Genomic DNA, 15,224 nt, shown 5'->3' with positions numbered 1-15,224 from the left:
AGTCTAAACATAAGATAGGAGACTCTGGATTTAGGCATTATTGCCCCTTTATCTCTGAGAGGGAAATTGCCAGCCGTTTATAGGATCTTTGAAGGCCAAAAAGAATATGGGGGGAAGGGGATGACTGAGAATAACAGTAAACACATAGCAGTTGCTATGTGCTGGGCTATGTAAGTACATTGCCTGTGAACTTCAACCCAGTGAAGTAGGTGTTATAATTACTTCAGCTTAACAAATGAGAAAAAGTGAGGCTGTTAGAGTCAAAGTTGGAACACAAGTGGTATCATGCTTAATATTCCGTTGCTTAGCCACTCTCCTGCCTACAACAGAATAAAACACTGTGTAGTTACACCAGAAATACTTCCTGTGTAGCTCAGGAATACTGTGTATCAAGACTGGGGTTAAAGAAGGAGTATAACAAACTGCTGAAATAAGGTGAGACTTCTACATCAAGATTTATTTTTAAGGATTTTTTTTTAAGCGGGTGCATACAAAGCAAAATTTGAAGACAAATACAATACAGAATTATAAAGATGTAAGAGATACAAAGAGATTAAGGAATAAAGAAATCTAGACTACAGTCTTAGTAACATATGGGGGAGCAAATGCAAATCATTTTATTTCTTAGGACCTCCGTTCCTTAAAGTAAGAGAACTAGAGGAGAGATGAGGTTTTAAAATTGCGTTCCAAAAGTGTCTCAGGGTCACTAGCCAGCAGCAGGCGGGGCGGGGTGGGGGGAGGGGGGTTGGTGGGTGAGGGGAATGGGGGGAACTCACCTTCTTTACCTGGCTTCCACACTTCACCAGCTCATTTATAACCTCTCCCATTTATTTGCATTTGTTTGATGGCTTACAAGTCTGGAATAAAAAACGTTGAAAAGCGCTAAACTGGATGACGTAAGTTCATCTGAACTCTGAAATATTATGATTCAAAATAAAAAGGCAATCTAAAACTTCATGAGAAACACTACAAATTTAAAAATTTGAACAGGTGGCAGGAATCAAATAAGTATGATCTAATGGCAAACATTATTAGTGACCCACCAATGACTAGTTTACTTTTTTTCTTCCTGAGAGTCTACCTAGCTCCAGGGACAAATTGTGTGCATTAAGCCAGTTATTCCATTCCCCTTTCCAAGGACTGAGCTGGGATGGGTTTGTGACAGTTCCTGCCAGTGACAGAAAGAATGGTCAGCCAGGGGCTTCTGGGAAAGACGGTGTCTCTTTTGCCCTTTCTTTCCTGCTTGTAACACCATCTTGTGAGGTATAATGCTTAGAGCTGCCCCAGTCATCTGGTGACTTGCAGGGAGACAGAGGATGACCCAGCAGAAAGATAAAAAGATACATTGTGCCATCCTGAAATTTTCTCCACTTAGATTTTCCTTAGGTAAGATAAATCAGGCTGTTTATTGTTTAAGCCCCTTTGAATTAGGTGTTTTGTTACATGCAGCCAAAGGCATGTATGATGTGTGTGTGTGTCTCACAACAGTTTATACCCTTTCTGTTACAAGTTTTCTACTCTGTAGAGAACCAATACCTTGAGATTTGGGTAAGACAACTTGGCCCTTCATCTCCTTTTCTCACAGTGATAAGTCTACCCAAATGTTTTCCCTCACCATTGTGCTTAATTAAAGACAATATGTAACCATAGCACATCAGAGATGCTGTGGCAGGCCGTGCTTTCCCCCTTGGCATGGTTAAACATGGAAAGATCACCAGATGGCATACCCTGACACTTCCCCTAGTCTACCGTGCTCCCAAGCTCTGATGAGCAAGCCCAGTGAGGGCGGCCGAGAGGAAGAAAGCAGGGAGTGCCGTGAGAGGTTACACAATCATGTCTCTTAGGAAACCTGATCTTTGTGACAGTCCCATGGGGCAGGCAGGAGCTTGTAATTTGCATCATGGCACCTTGGGACACTTGCTCAAGGCACCTAGTCCCTGGTTGCTGTTGGCTCACTGTGGAAGTCTGGCCAAGCTTAAAGCTGAAGAAAGCAAGCCATTAAGAAACAGAAATAGTTCATAGGATGTATAGCCACCAAAGCAATGACTTTTTTTTTTTTCAACTTGTGAGTGATTGTATTGATTTAATACACACAGCTTATTTCTGTCCCAGGTTACAAACTAGCCCTGGGGAAATGGTGGAGCCAGTCATTTGGATTGCCCTTTACTGGCTGGGAATTAAATCATTACTTACTCCATTTTAGAATCACAAGTAGTACCCCAAGGCCTACTTTCCTAAGGATTAAAATCAAGGCATGGAAATGAAGAATCCAGGTGTAATTCTCAGATGCATGCAGATGTTGAGAATGCAGCAATTTTTCCTAGAAAGCTGTCACTGCCAAATCTTCCTGCTTGCGATATGCTCATGCCTAGTCCTCCAGCATGTCCAATCAGTCACTGCATCTGATTCCCCCCTTTTAAAATGGTGCTGATTCTTGCTCCCATCCCTCTCTCCTACCTCATGCAGACCCTTATCAGCACACTTCTTGGGTTACCTGGGAAACCCCTGGTTTCCTTGGACATGCTTCATGCTGTTACCAGTGAATTTTCTCCCTCCTTCTCCTACTCACTCCCTCCTACCCCTCCTCCCTCTGTTTCTTACTTCCTTAATATTTGAAAATAAAATTGTTCCTTTATTGCTGGTTCAATAATTGAATTAATTTCAAATCCATAGAGTCCTCAGGTTTATGGGTGGGAATTCTTTATCCTTTTCTTTTGACAGCCATCTCTGGGAGCAGCATTTATTCATGTATTCTTGACCTGTGCCATTTGACCACCTACTATCTAATGGCAAAAATGGCTTTCTCTTCCTTTCTCAAGGGCTCTCTTCCTCCTTTCAAGTCAATTGGTTTCTTAAAATTTATATATATATTTTCAAAGTAATCCATGAATATGGTAAGAAAATTCAAAAGCTATAAGGATATGCATTAAAAAGTAAGTCTAAAAAAAAGTAAGTCTTCACCCCACTGCAGTACGGTTCCCGGGTTCTCATTCCTACAGGCAACCTGCAGTCATTCGTTTCTTGTGTTTCCCTCCACAGATATTCTATGTAGATACACATATAGCATTTTACTTTTATGCAAAAATGGTACATACCATACACACTATTGTGCTCATTTGTCTTTTCTCTCTTTCTTTTTTTCAGAAAAATGGATCTCAGGAAAATTTCTTTCCAAGTACATGGGAAGATACTTCTTTCTTTTTAATGGTTCTATCATTTTTAACTGCCTTTTACTGGTTAGGAATTCAAATTTTATTTATTCCATCTCACAATCACAAACAGTACCCCAAGGCCAAGTTTCCTTAGGACTGAGTCAAGGCAGGGAAATTAAGACTGCAGGTGTAATGCTAAGATGCGTGAAGATGATGAGAATGTCCACTACATGAAGGAGCCACCATTACCTTAGCCAGGTCATTAACAGAGGACAGACTATCTCTGATCTTTCCTTAGTGGAGATAAACTGCAGTGAATATCCTTGAACAAATGCCATTTTGCTCATGTGTAGGACATGTTACAGGATAAATTCCTAGAGGTGCAACTGCTAAGTCAAAGGGTAAGTGCATTTAAAATTTCCATACATACTGCAGAATTACTCCCAAGAGAGGTCTGTATTTTTTAAAACACTGATTTCATTACATTGCTCTTTTGTTCACCAACCTCAGTGGATCCCAGGCATGACCACATTTTCTAAACCTTGCTAGATTCAGGGCCAGCTTCACAGAAGCATGTCCTGTGTAGTCATCCAGAGCCTCGCACTTGGATGGTGATGGCACACACCGTGGCTTGTACGCAGCATGGACACGGCATTGGGTCAGATGTATTACAGAGTAACATGGATGCTCTCAAAAGCATAGTGCCTAGTAAATGATGTAGGGGCTTCCCTGATGGCTCAGTCGGTAAAGAATCTGCCTGCAACACGGGAGAGCTGGCTTTGATCCCAACCTGGGTTTGATTCCAACCCGGGTTCGATCCCTGGGTTAGGAAGATCCCCTGGAGAAAGGAATTGCAACTCACTCCAGTATTCTTGCCTGGAGAGTTCCATGGACAGAGGAGCCTGGCAGGCTACAAATGTAAGCTACAAAGATGACAATATTATATGAGTTTAAAATAATGTAAGCAAAACAATACCTCTTTTGTAAGGTCACATATAAACAAGAGATGTATATTAAGCACAAATACTGATGGCTTATGGGGAGGCAAAGGGAATTAAATAGGATATGGGGATAAAAGTCAATAAATACATGAACGAAACAACGAAGAGGTGTGGTCCGATAAGAATAATGTATCATGAGCAGAAAGTATGAGTAGCTCAACTCTAGACTACTGAGCTCTGCCCAGCTCAAAAAATCATAAAAAGTAAAAATCAAAGCATATATGTTATAAAAATGCAAACAACACAAAAACATACACAGTAGGAAGTAAAATTTTTCCTCCATTCTAGTATGGTGGTGGGAGGTGGAGGTGGTGGTGGTGGAGGTTGGGAGAGAGAGAGACAGGGAGAGAGAACATAATGTAATCAATCCTCTATTGATGGACCCTGTTTACTAGAATGTTTCTCATTTTTAGATTGATTTTTCAGGTTATTTGTATATAAACAAACCTCATTTGTATCTTACTTTTCTGAGCTCCTTGTATTGAAGGAGCTTCTTTTCTGAGCTCCTTCTAGTCCCTGTCAAAATTTACCTCTTAAATATTTACCAAAAATATTTTATTTTTTCCTGTACTCATACCTTCCTCTAACATTATACTTTTGGTCAGAGAAAGTTTTATACAGTTGTTCTGTTTGCATGAAAACAGACCTTTTCCAGCCCTGTGGCCACTGCTGCAGATTGCGTTTCAGTAGACCCTAAAGCAATGTTGTATGTAAAGTCAGTGTTCAGATATTCTGACTGACACTGAAAATTGCATGCGGAAAGTAACCTCTCTAGTTTTGAACAAACAAAGATATCTGGCCATATAATGGACTTAAATCATAAGGAAAATATGTTATATGCAGCAGAAATGATCTCCTAAGCAAGCAGCTGAACAGCTAGAACCAGCTGTCATTTAAGGCTGTTAATACGTAAAAGAAAAAAAAAGTGTGTCTCTGGTTGGGGATACTCAGTTTGGAATAGGGAGGAACACTTTAGCTTTGTGCAACTCATCTAAGGATAAGAAGGGCTCACTGTCACTTCTAGGTTACATTTAAAATATACAACGTATGCAAAATAACATTAAGGGGCAAGAAAGCCTCTCTGACCAGGAGTGAATTATCTTTGAAACATCTTTGGTCAAAACTAGAGCATACTCGTGACGAATTACTGTACAGTAGGTTCACAGAAAGATCTGACTTTCCTGTGTTTGAACTAGCACATCCTATGCCAAACCCTGCAAGTGCTGAGACACCACAGAGCCTCTGCTCTCAAATTCTAGCTGTTTTGTTTTTTTTATTTATTTATTTATTTTTATTTTTTTTATTATTATTTTTTTTTTTTCCAGTGGGTTTTGTCATACATTGATATGAATCAGCCATGGATTTACATGTATTCCCAATCCCGATCCCCCCTCCCACCTCCCTCTCCACCCGATTCCTCTGGGTCTTCCCAGTGCACCAGGCCGGAGCACTTGTCTCATGCATCCCACCTGGGCTGGTGATCTGTTTCACCATAGATAGTATACATGCTGTTCTTTTGAAATATCCCACCCTCACATTCTCCCACAAAGTTCAAAAGTCTGTTCTGTATTTCTGTGTCTCTTTTTCTGTTTTGCATATAGGGTTATCGTTATCACCTTTCTAAATTCCATATATATGTGTTAGTATGCTGTAATGTTCTTTATCTTTCTGGCTTACTTCACTCTGTATAATGGGCTCCAGTTTCATCCATCTCATTAGGACTGGTTCAAATGAATTCTTTTTAATGGCTGAGTAATATTCCATGGTGTATATGTACCACAGCTTCCTTATCCATTCATCTGCTGATGGGCATCTAGGTTGCTTCCATGTCCTGGCTATTATAAACAGTGCTGCGATGAACATTGGGGTGCACGTGTCTCTTTCAGATCTGGTTTCCTCAGTGTGTATGCCCAGAAGTGGGATTGCTGGGTCATATGGCAGTTCTATTTCCAGTTTTTTAAGAAATCTCCACACTGTTTTCCATAGCGGCTGTACTAGTTTGCATTCCCACCAACAGTGTAAGAGGGTTCCCTTTTCTCCACACCCTCTCCAGCATTTATTGCTTGTAGACTTTTGGATAGCAGCCATCCTGACTGGCGTGTATGTTTTGTTTTTTTTAAACATCACAATCCAACAAACACACATATGTAATATATTGTTGTTGTTTAGTCACTAAGTTGTGTCGGACTCTTCTGTGACCACCCCATGGACCGTAGACCTCCAGACTCCTTTGTCCTTGGGATTTCCCGGGCAAGAATATTGGAGTGGGTTGCCAGTTCCTTCTCCAGGGGATATTCCCAATCCAGGGATTGAACCTGAGTCTCTTGTGTCTCCTGCAATGGCAGGCAGATTCTTATCACTGAGCCACCAGGAAAGCCCTCTGGCTTTTGTGTGTGTGTGTGTGTGTGTGTATTCTATTGTGTCCTTGTCCTTGTGGCCCACAGACATGCTCTTGGAAATGACTCCCAGCTCCCTTGCCTCCTGGTATTTCTTTGGGACATTTAACTCCTTTAAGTCAGTACTCAGAGGCTCAGTTAATCTAAGTCCCTAAGGCCCCAAATTGGATGCCATTGGCCTATGGAATAGGGCCAAAGCAACATCTTAATTGTGTGTCTCCTCAGCATTTTGCACAGATTTAATTTTCTGTGTGTCCTAATATAATAGACAGATCCGTTTTTTGAATTGTTTGTAAATACCTTGAACTTTTCCATCGAAGATTGAATCATCTCAGCACAGAAGTTGTGAAAGTGAGTAAGGTATCTTAATAGAAACTTACAGATTTAACTTTGAACACTGATAACCATTAACACATTTTTGTTTATGTTTCTTTATCTTCATTTACTGTAAGGGGCTGTATTGTAAAGTCATATACCATTTGACTTTGTTTTGTTCCTTAACATTCATGAACCATCTTATCTTGAGTTTATGCTTAAAATGTTAATACTGCTATTAGTTACTTGGAGACCTCTTCACTCTCCCCTCCCTCTGTTATGTATACACCGTGTTCCCAAGAAGGGTATTGCACTGGTGAGAGGAGTATTCGACTTGGTCAATTAACTGAATGTCTAACAGACAAATTATTTCCATTTTAATGTGATGTTTTTTTTTTTTTTTACACTTCTAACACTAAACTTATGCAGTGGAAGAAAAATAACAGGGTAGGTGAAAATAACTAAAACTGCATGCAGTATTTTTAGGGAATTAGTCTTTGTTCAGCTTGAACTAACAGCAAAGTAATTACATAAACTAGAACACTTTTAGTTAACAGATGGAAGAAATTAAGGTTTAAGTAACTGCTTAAAATCCTTTAAAAAGTAAGTGGAGAATTGGAAATATGACTCTAGAACTTACACTCTTTTTTTTTTTTTTTTTAGAACTTACACTCTTTAAAAAAATAAATAAGAGATTCCCTTCCAGAATATCTTTTTTTAAAAATTTAATTTATTTATTTTTGGCTATGCTAGGTCTTCGTTGCTATGCACAGACTTTCTCTAGTTGTGGTATGTAGGCTTCTCATTGAGGCAGCTTCTCTTACTGTGGAACACAGGAGCTAGGAGGCATGGGCTTTAGAAGTTGTGACATGTGGGCTCAGTAGTTGTGGCTCCTGAACTCTAGGGCACAGACTCAGTAGTGTGGCACATGGGCTTAGTTGCATGTGGGATCTTCCCAGATCAGGGATCTAACCATGTCTTCTGCATTGGCAGCAGAATTCTTTACCACTGAGTAACCAGGGAAGCCCCTAGAACTTACACACTTGACAACTGGTCTATAACAGACCCACAAGAGATTTACTTTCTATTTCATTTGTATAAATTTCAGTTAAGTTCTATATGTTAAACAATTGCATTAATGGATATTACTAGCATTTTTCCTTTAGCACTAAGTAGCTTCCGTGGACGGAGGAGCCTGGTGGGCTGCAGTCCATGGGGTCGCTGAGGCGGACACGACTGAGCAACTTCACTTTCACTTTTCACTTTCATGCATTGGAGAAGGAAATGGCAACCCACTCCAGTGTTCTTGCCTGGAGAATCCCAGGGACGGGGGAGCCTAGTGGGCTGCCATTTATGGGGTCGCACAGAGTTGGACACGACTAAGGTGACTTAGCAGCAGCAGCAGCTTCCACGATGATCTTAAGGGTCATTAAACCTGAAGTCCCTCAGAAGAGTAAAGAATTCCAAATATAATTGGAATATTCAGATACAATGTATATATTATAAGATATAATATTCTGACTTAATGATCCCCTATTATAGAACTAGTACATACTGTTAAACTAACATTCAAATGTTTGGATCATTGATAGGAATTCTTTCTATAGAATCCTTCATGGTCTTGAAGAATATTATACCTGACCAGAAAAACTAAGTCTGCTCAGATACCAAGTAGTTTCTTTGGCTCAGTTTGCCAGCCTGAGTGAAACTGCTTGCCCAAGTCAGTTGAGAGCACTGGTAAAACAGAACACCCAAAGCTTCTCCTAGCAGTGTTGAGTTATAAAGAGGTAAGCTTTATCATCAGCCTTTAGACAGTTGTTTGGAACACTTGTCACATGATATATTAGTTAAAAGTTCAGGATCAGGTCAGGCTATCAAGGTTTGAATCCCATTTCCATCTCTAGCTCTCCGAGCTTAGGCAAAGCATTAACCTCTCTGTCTCAGTTTTTTTCTTGGTAAAATGCACACACAATTGTACTTACCTCTTAGGGTTTTTGTGAGAAGTAAATGGGCCAACACACATAAAATTCTCCCACAGTATCTGGCAAATAATAGACTTAGATCAATAAATATTAGTTGTTAATACTAAGAAATGAAAGTCAAGATCACAGCAAACTGTACAAAATTCTTAAAGAGATGAGAATACCAGACCATCTTACCTGCCTCCTGTGAAACCTGTATGCAGGTCAAGAAGCAACAGTTAGAGCCAGACCTGGAACAATTAACTGGTTCAAAACTGGGAAAGGAGTATGTCAAGGTTCTATATTGTCACCTTGTTTATTTAACTTATATGCAGTGTACATCATGCAAAATACCAGGCTGGATGAAGCACAGACTGGAATCAAGATTGTGGGGAGGAATATCAATAACCTCAGATATGCAGATGACATCACCCTTATGGCAGAAAGTGAAGAGGACCTAAAAAGCCTCTTGATGAAAGTGAAAGCAGAGAGTGAAAAAGCTGGCTTAAAACTCAACATTCAAAAAACGAAGATAATAGTATCAGTCCCATCACTTCATGGCAAATAGATGGGGAAACAATGGAAACAGTGACAGACTTTATTTTCTTGGGCTCCAGACTCTCTGTAGATGGTGACTGCAGCCATGAAATTAAAAGACGCTTGTTCCTTCTAAGAAAAGCTATGACCAACCTAGACAGCATATTAAAAAGCAGAGGCATTATTTTGCCAACAAAGGTCTGTCTAGTCAAAGCTATGGTTTTTCCAGTAGTCATGTATAGATATGAGAGTTGGACCATAAAGAAGGCTGAGCACCAAAGAATTGATGCTTTCAAACTGTGGTGCTGGAGAAGACTCTGGAGAGTCCCTTGGATAGCAGAGAGATCAAACCAGCCAATCCTGAAGGAAATCAACCCTGAATATTCATTGGAAGGACTGATGCTGAAGCTGAAACTCCAATACTTTGGCCATCTGATGCAAAGAGCCAACTCATTAGAAAATACCCTGATGGTGGGAAAGATTGAAGGCAGGAGGAGAAGGAGATGACAGAGGAAGAGATGGTTGGATGGCATCACCGACTCAAGGGACATGAGTTTGAGCAAGCTCCAGTCGATGGTGAAGGACAGGAAAGTCTGGCATGCTGCAGTTTGTGGGGTTACAAAGAGTTGGAAACTGCTGAGCAACCAAACAACAAAAACAATTGTAAGATATCCTTATAATCAGTATAAAGATGAGCAACATAGTTATAAGGACCAGGAAATATAAAACTAAGAGAAGAAACTGCATACTACTCTACTACATAGTAGTAAAGAAGAAACTACAAAAACTACATATTTTTGCTGAGTTAGCAAAAAAAAAGCAGCTCTTTATTTCATCAATATTACATAATCTTTGCTTATACTTTTTGTGGCGCTGTTGGTAGAGATGCTGTCAAAACTAGTAATCTTCATGACCTTTTATATTTATAGTATACTCATGACATGAAATACTTTCACAATGATTTTGCTTTGCAACAATTCTGTGATAGTTAATATTTCCTTGTTTTAATAGTGTAGAAATTGAAGGTTAAAAAATTAAAGCTACCATTTTAAAGAGGCAGAAAGTTTTTTCATTCTAAATTCCTGATTTTCTTCCATGGGAGTGTGGAGAATGTAGATTAAGTGATTTATCTGTTTAACACAATTAGTGAATCAGCAGGAAGTATTCAGTTGGATATAGTTTGCCTCAAAAATTCAGTCACTTCAACTTAAATAATTTGCAGTGTTAAATTTAAAAGTTTTGGTGCAAATGCATAAATTACTTGGAGACAAATATTGATTTTCCTTATAATTAAAAGATAGGGTCTTGATGTCATTCTTGTGTGTGCTTATGCCTTCAGTTGTGTTCAGCTCTTTATGGCCCCATGAACCAGGGGCTGCTCTGTCCATGGAATTTTCCAGGCAAGCATGCTAGAGCAGGTTGCCATTTCCTCTCTCAGGGGATCTTCCCGACCCAGGGACTGAGCACTCGTGTCTTGTGAGTCCTACCTTGGCAGGCAGGTTCTTTACCTCCTGGGAAGCCCCTGATGTCAGTCTTGCTGTCACAAATTTTAAAACGGTAATAAAAAATATAGAGGACATGTGTCATTAATCTACTTCCGTTTTAGCATTTTAAGTGAAACTGCTTTCAGAACTGACATTTTAAAGCAGACTAAAACATAAATAACATACAATGTACTACTTACCTGTGTTTTTAATTCTTCAAATTGTATATAAACTGAGCTAAGTTCAACAGTTCTGTAATAATTGATGCTAAAGCACAAGTACAGATAGTCAACATGTGAGGTCAAACATTCACCTTAAAACACATGGAATAAAAAAAAACAAACACATGGAATAGATCTATTATATGAAAGTATTTATAATGCTTCTTATAGATATATCTAAGTGTGTTTCTATACTAAGAAATGCGTGTGTGCTCAGTCATGTCTGACTGTTTGCAACCCCATGGACTGTAGCCCACAAAACTTCTCTGTCCATGGAATTTTCCAGGCAAGAATACTGGAGTAGGTTGCCATTTCTTACTCCAGAGGATCTTCCCAATCTAGGGATCAAACCCTTCCTGCTTCTCCTGCATTGGCAGGCAGATTCTTTTGTTACTGTACTACCTAGGAAGCCCCATCCTAAGGAATACTTGGATCCTAAATAGTCTAGATGGGCTTTCCAGGTGGTGCTAGTGGTAAAGAACTTGCCTGCTGATTCAGGAGACACGGATTTATTTGATCCCTAGGTCGGGAAGATTCCCTGGAGTAAGAAATGGCAACCCACTCCAGTATTCTTGCTTGGGAATGCCCATGGACAGAGCAGCCTTGTGGGCTACAGTTCGTAGGGTCACAAGGAGTCAGACATGACTGAAGCAACTTAGTTCAGTTCAGTTCAGTCACTCAGTCGTGTCCGACTCTTTGCGACCCCATGGACTGCAGCATGCCAGGCCTCCCTGTCCATCATCAACTCCTGGAGTTTACTCAAACTCATGTCCATTGAGTCGGTGATGCCATCCAACCATCTCATCCTCTGTCATCCCCTTCTCCTCCCATCTTTAATCTTTCCTAGCATCAGGGTCTTTCTAAATGAGTCAGTTCTTCGCATCAGGTGGCCAAAGTATTGGAGTTTCAACTTCAGCATCAGTCCTTCCAATGAATATTCAGGACTGATTTCGTTTAGGATTCACTGGTTGGATCTCCTTGCAGTCCAAGGGACTCTCAAGAGTCTTCTCCAACACCACAGTTCAAAAACATCAATTCTTCGGTGCTCAGCTTTCTTTATAGTACAACTCTCACATCCATATATGACTACTGGAAAAACCATAGCTTTGACTAGACAGACCTTTGTTGGAAAAGTAATGTCTCTGCTTTTTAATAAGCTGTCTAGTCTGGTCATAGCTTTTCTTCCAAGGAACAAGCGTCTTTTAATTTCATGGCTGCAGTCACCATCTCTAGTGAGTCTGGAGCCCAAGAAAATAAAGTCTGTCACTGTTTCCATTGTTTCCCCATCTATTTTCCATGAAATGATGGGACCAGATGCCATGATCTTAGTTTTCTGAATATTGAGTTTTAAGCCAGCTTTTTCACTCTCCTCTTTCACTTTCATCCAAGAGGCTATTTAGTTCTTCTTTGATTTCTGCCATGAGGGTGGTGTCATATGCATATCTGAAGTTATTGATATTTCTTCCAGCAATCTTGATTCCAGCTTGTGCTTCATCCAGCCCAGCGTTTCTCATGGTGTACTCTGTATATAAGTTAAATAAGCAGGGTGACAATATACAGCCTTGACATACTCCAGTCTGTTGTCTCATGTTCACTTCTAATTGTTGCTTCTTGACCTGCATACAGATTTCTCAGGAGGCAGGTCAGATGGTCTGGTATTCCCATCTCTTTCAGAATTTTCCACAGTTTGTTGTGATCCACACAGTCAAAGGCTTTGGCATAGTCAATAAAGCAGAAGTAAGCAGAAGCAACTTAGCACACACAGAGATAGTCTAGATATTCACATGCTTGATGGAAAGGGTATGAAGCAAATGATCCCAAGTTACTTTCTAGCTCTGTAGCTCTGTCACATTTCTGTGGCTTTATGGGCATCATATTATTGGTAAACTTTATTTAAAAAAATTAACTTTTGCATTCAAAGTGGATGAGATCTGTGACTTCCCAGGTTGTCCAACAGTTAAGACTCTGCGCTTCCAGTGCAGGGAGCACAAATTTGATCCTTGGTCAAAGAACTAAGACCCTGCACACTACACAGCATGGCCAAAAGAAGAAAAAAAAAAAAAAAAGTGGATGACATATTAAAACCTTTTTCTTAAGTTATTTAGTACCAGCATTACTTTAATGAGTACTTACTCTTCAAATGATTATAATTTCAATGACATTTGCTTTTTTTAAAATAGAGGATGCCATCAGTCTTTTCATATATATTCTAAATAACAGCGACAGTCCCAGAAAGGATCAGTAGGTATTTAATATATGTTGTTAAATAAGAACATGAAGATATTATATAATATCTATCTAGATATAATGATGATGAGTTAATGTGCTCCTATTTCCTCTGTCTTTTAGACATTATAATGAACACACATTCTCTTATTTAACTGTGGAAGAATAGAACAAGAAGAAAGTCTAATTCAAAGTCTTTACTTTTCATTAATTAGTCATTCATGGAATATTTTTTGAGGCTTTTAAATTATGTGCCAGATACTCTTCAAGTCACTGAGGATACATCCTTGAATAAAAGAGACAAAAATCCCTACCCTCCTGGCACTAACATTCTAAATGGGAAGATTAAAAGAAAAAAAAGACTCAATATAAGAAGACAGTGTATAGTTCTGTAAATAGTTGTAAGAGCTGTGGGAAAAATAGACCAGGGAAAGGGGTTATATAATGTTCGTGTGTATGTGCTCTGTCCTGTCTGATTCTCTGTGACCCTTTAGACTATAGCCTGTCAGGCTCCTCTATCCATGGGATTTTCTAGGCAAGAATATTTGTGTGGGTTGCCATTTCCTTCTCTAGGAGATATTCCCTACTCAGGGATCAAACCCTCATCTCCTGTGTCTACTGCATTGCAGGCAGATTCTTTACCTGCTGAGCCATCCGGAAGGTAAAACAAAATGTTGGTAAGAGACTAAAATTGTAAAGAAGATAGTGAGGGAAGGCCCCACTGAGGAAGTGACATTCCAGGGAAGATGTGTCAAGGGGGAAGGGTATTCTTTGAGTGAGAATAGAAAGTGTAAATTCCAAAGTCCCTGAGGTGGAAGGTGATTTTTTAAGGGAGCAGCAAGGAGTTCCTGTGGTTGGAATGAAATGAAGGTGGATGAAAGTGATGGGAAATGAGATTAGGGAGACCGGTGGGCAGGTGGTGGCTAGGCAAGGAATTTGGCTTTTGCTCTGAATGATATGGAATTCCACTGGAAGGTTTTTGGCAGAGGAATGGTTTTACTTAATTAATAGTACTTAGCAGAAGTAGTCTGGCTGCTGAGTTGACAATGGGGTAAATGTGGGCAAGAAAGATAGCAAGGAGTCAAGGTAAGAGATTATTTCAATAATCCATACAAAACACGACGGAGGCTGGGACAGATGATAGCAATGACAATGGTTAGCAGTAGTTAGACTGAATGTATTTTACAACTACAAGTCAACGTTAGATGCTTTCAAAGCTGAAAAGCATTCAGGCCCAGAGAAGCTGTGGTTTGACTAAGACAGGAACCAGTCAACTGGTAGAGCTGACATCGGATCACAGGTCGTCTTCTACTCCATGTTATACTTTCCCCGATAGTCTCACTTGTATAAGAGTTAAAATAACTCATCCTTTGAAATCAAATTGGAAAAGAAAAATATTACTTACATGTAATTGGGATTACGTGTATTAGGATTCATTGTTTAAAATTAAATGAGAATATTTCAAAGTCTCCACATATTTTATATCACTTTATTCTAAAGGTGAAACTAATTTGCCTGGCATACTGGACAGCTTAGATCTGGATTGATTTTTCTTTTCCCCCTGTTTATCCAAGTGGTCAACATTTGAGTCTGTTCCTTCACTGTTCATGAGTTTTCTGAATGATTCGTGAGTGTCTTGTATGGTGCCAGATACTGAAGCTTATCTAATACCTGACTCCACTAAAACCTCACCTTGGCTGTCCTCAGGCACTGTTGGTCATTCACTCCTCTGCATATCTCTCTTGTAACATTCATTGCACTGAATGACATTTATCTGTTTAACTGACTTGTTTTCTCTTGAAATGTTAAGCGATCTGAATTCAGGATTAAGTCTTATTTATCTTTCCATTTTCAGAAACTAGAACAATGCCTCATGCGTTGTAGGTGTTCACTGCCGGGGTCCAGCCCCAGCAGGATCCGGGGAACCCTCA

General features: G+C 39.7%; 1 protein-coding gene across 1 annotated transcript in view; it reads left to right on the top strand.

Annotated features, from left to right (window-relative positions):
• Positions 1-15,224, top strand: part of GPD2 (glycerol-3-phosphate dehydrogenase 2) — a 224,478-nt gene that overhangs the window by 42,052 nt on the left and 167,202 nt on the right. The gene's annotated exons all lie outside the window — the stretch shown is intronic.

This window comes from Cervus elaphus, chromosome 33 (assembly GCF_910594005.1).
Source record: "Cervus elaphus chromosome 33, mCerEla1.1, whole genome shotgun sequence".
Classification (NCBI taxonomy): Eukaryota; Metazoa; Chordata; class Mammalia; order Artiodactyla; family Cervidae; genus Cervus; species Cervus elaphus.
The sequence above is the reverse complement of the archived record's forward strand: the minus strand, read 5'-3'. Positions and strand labels throughout refer to the sequence as shown.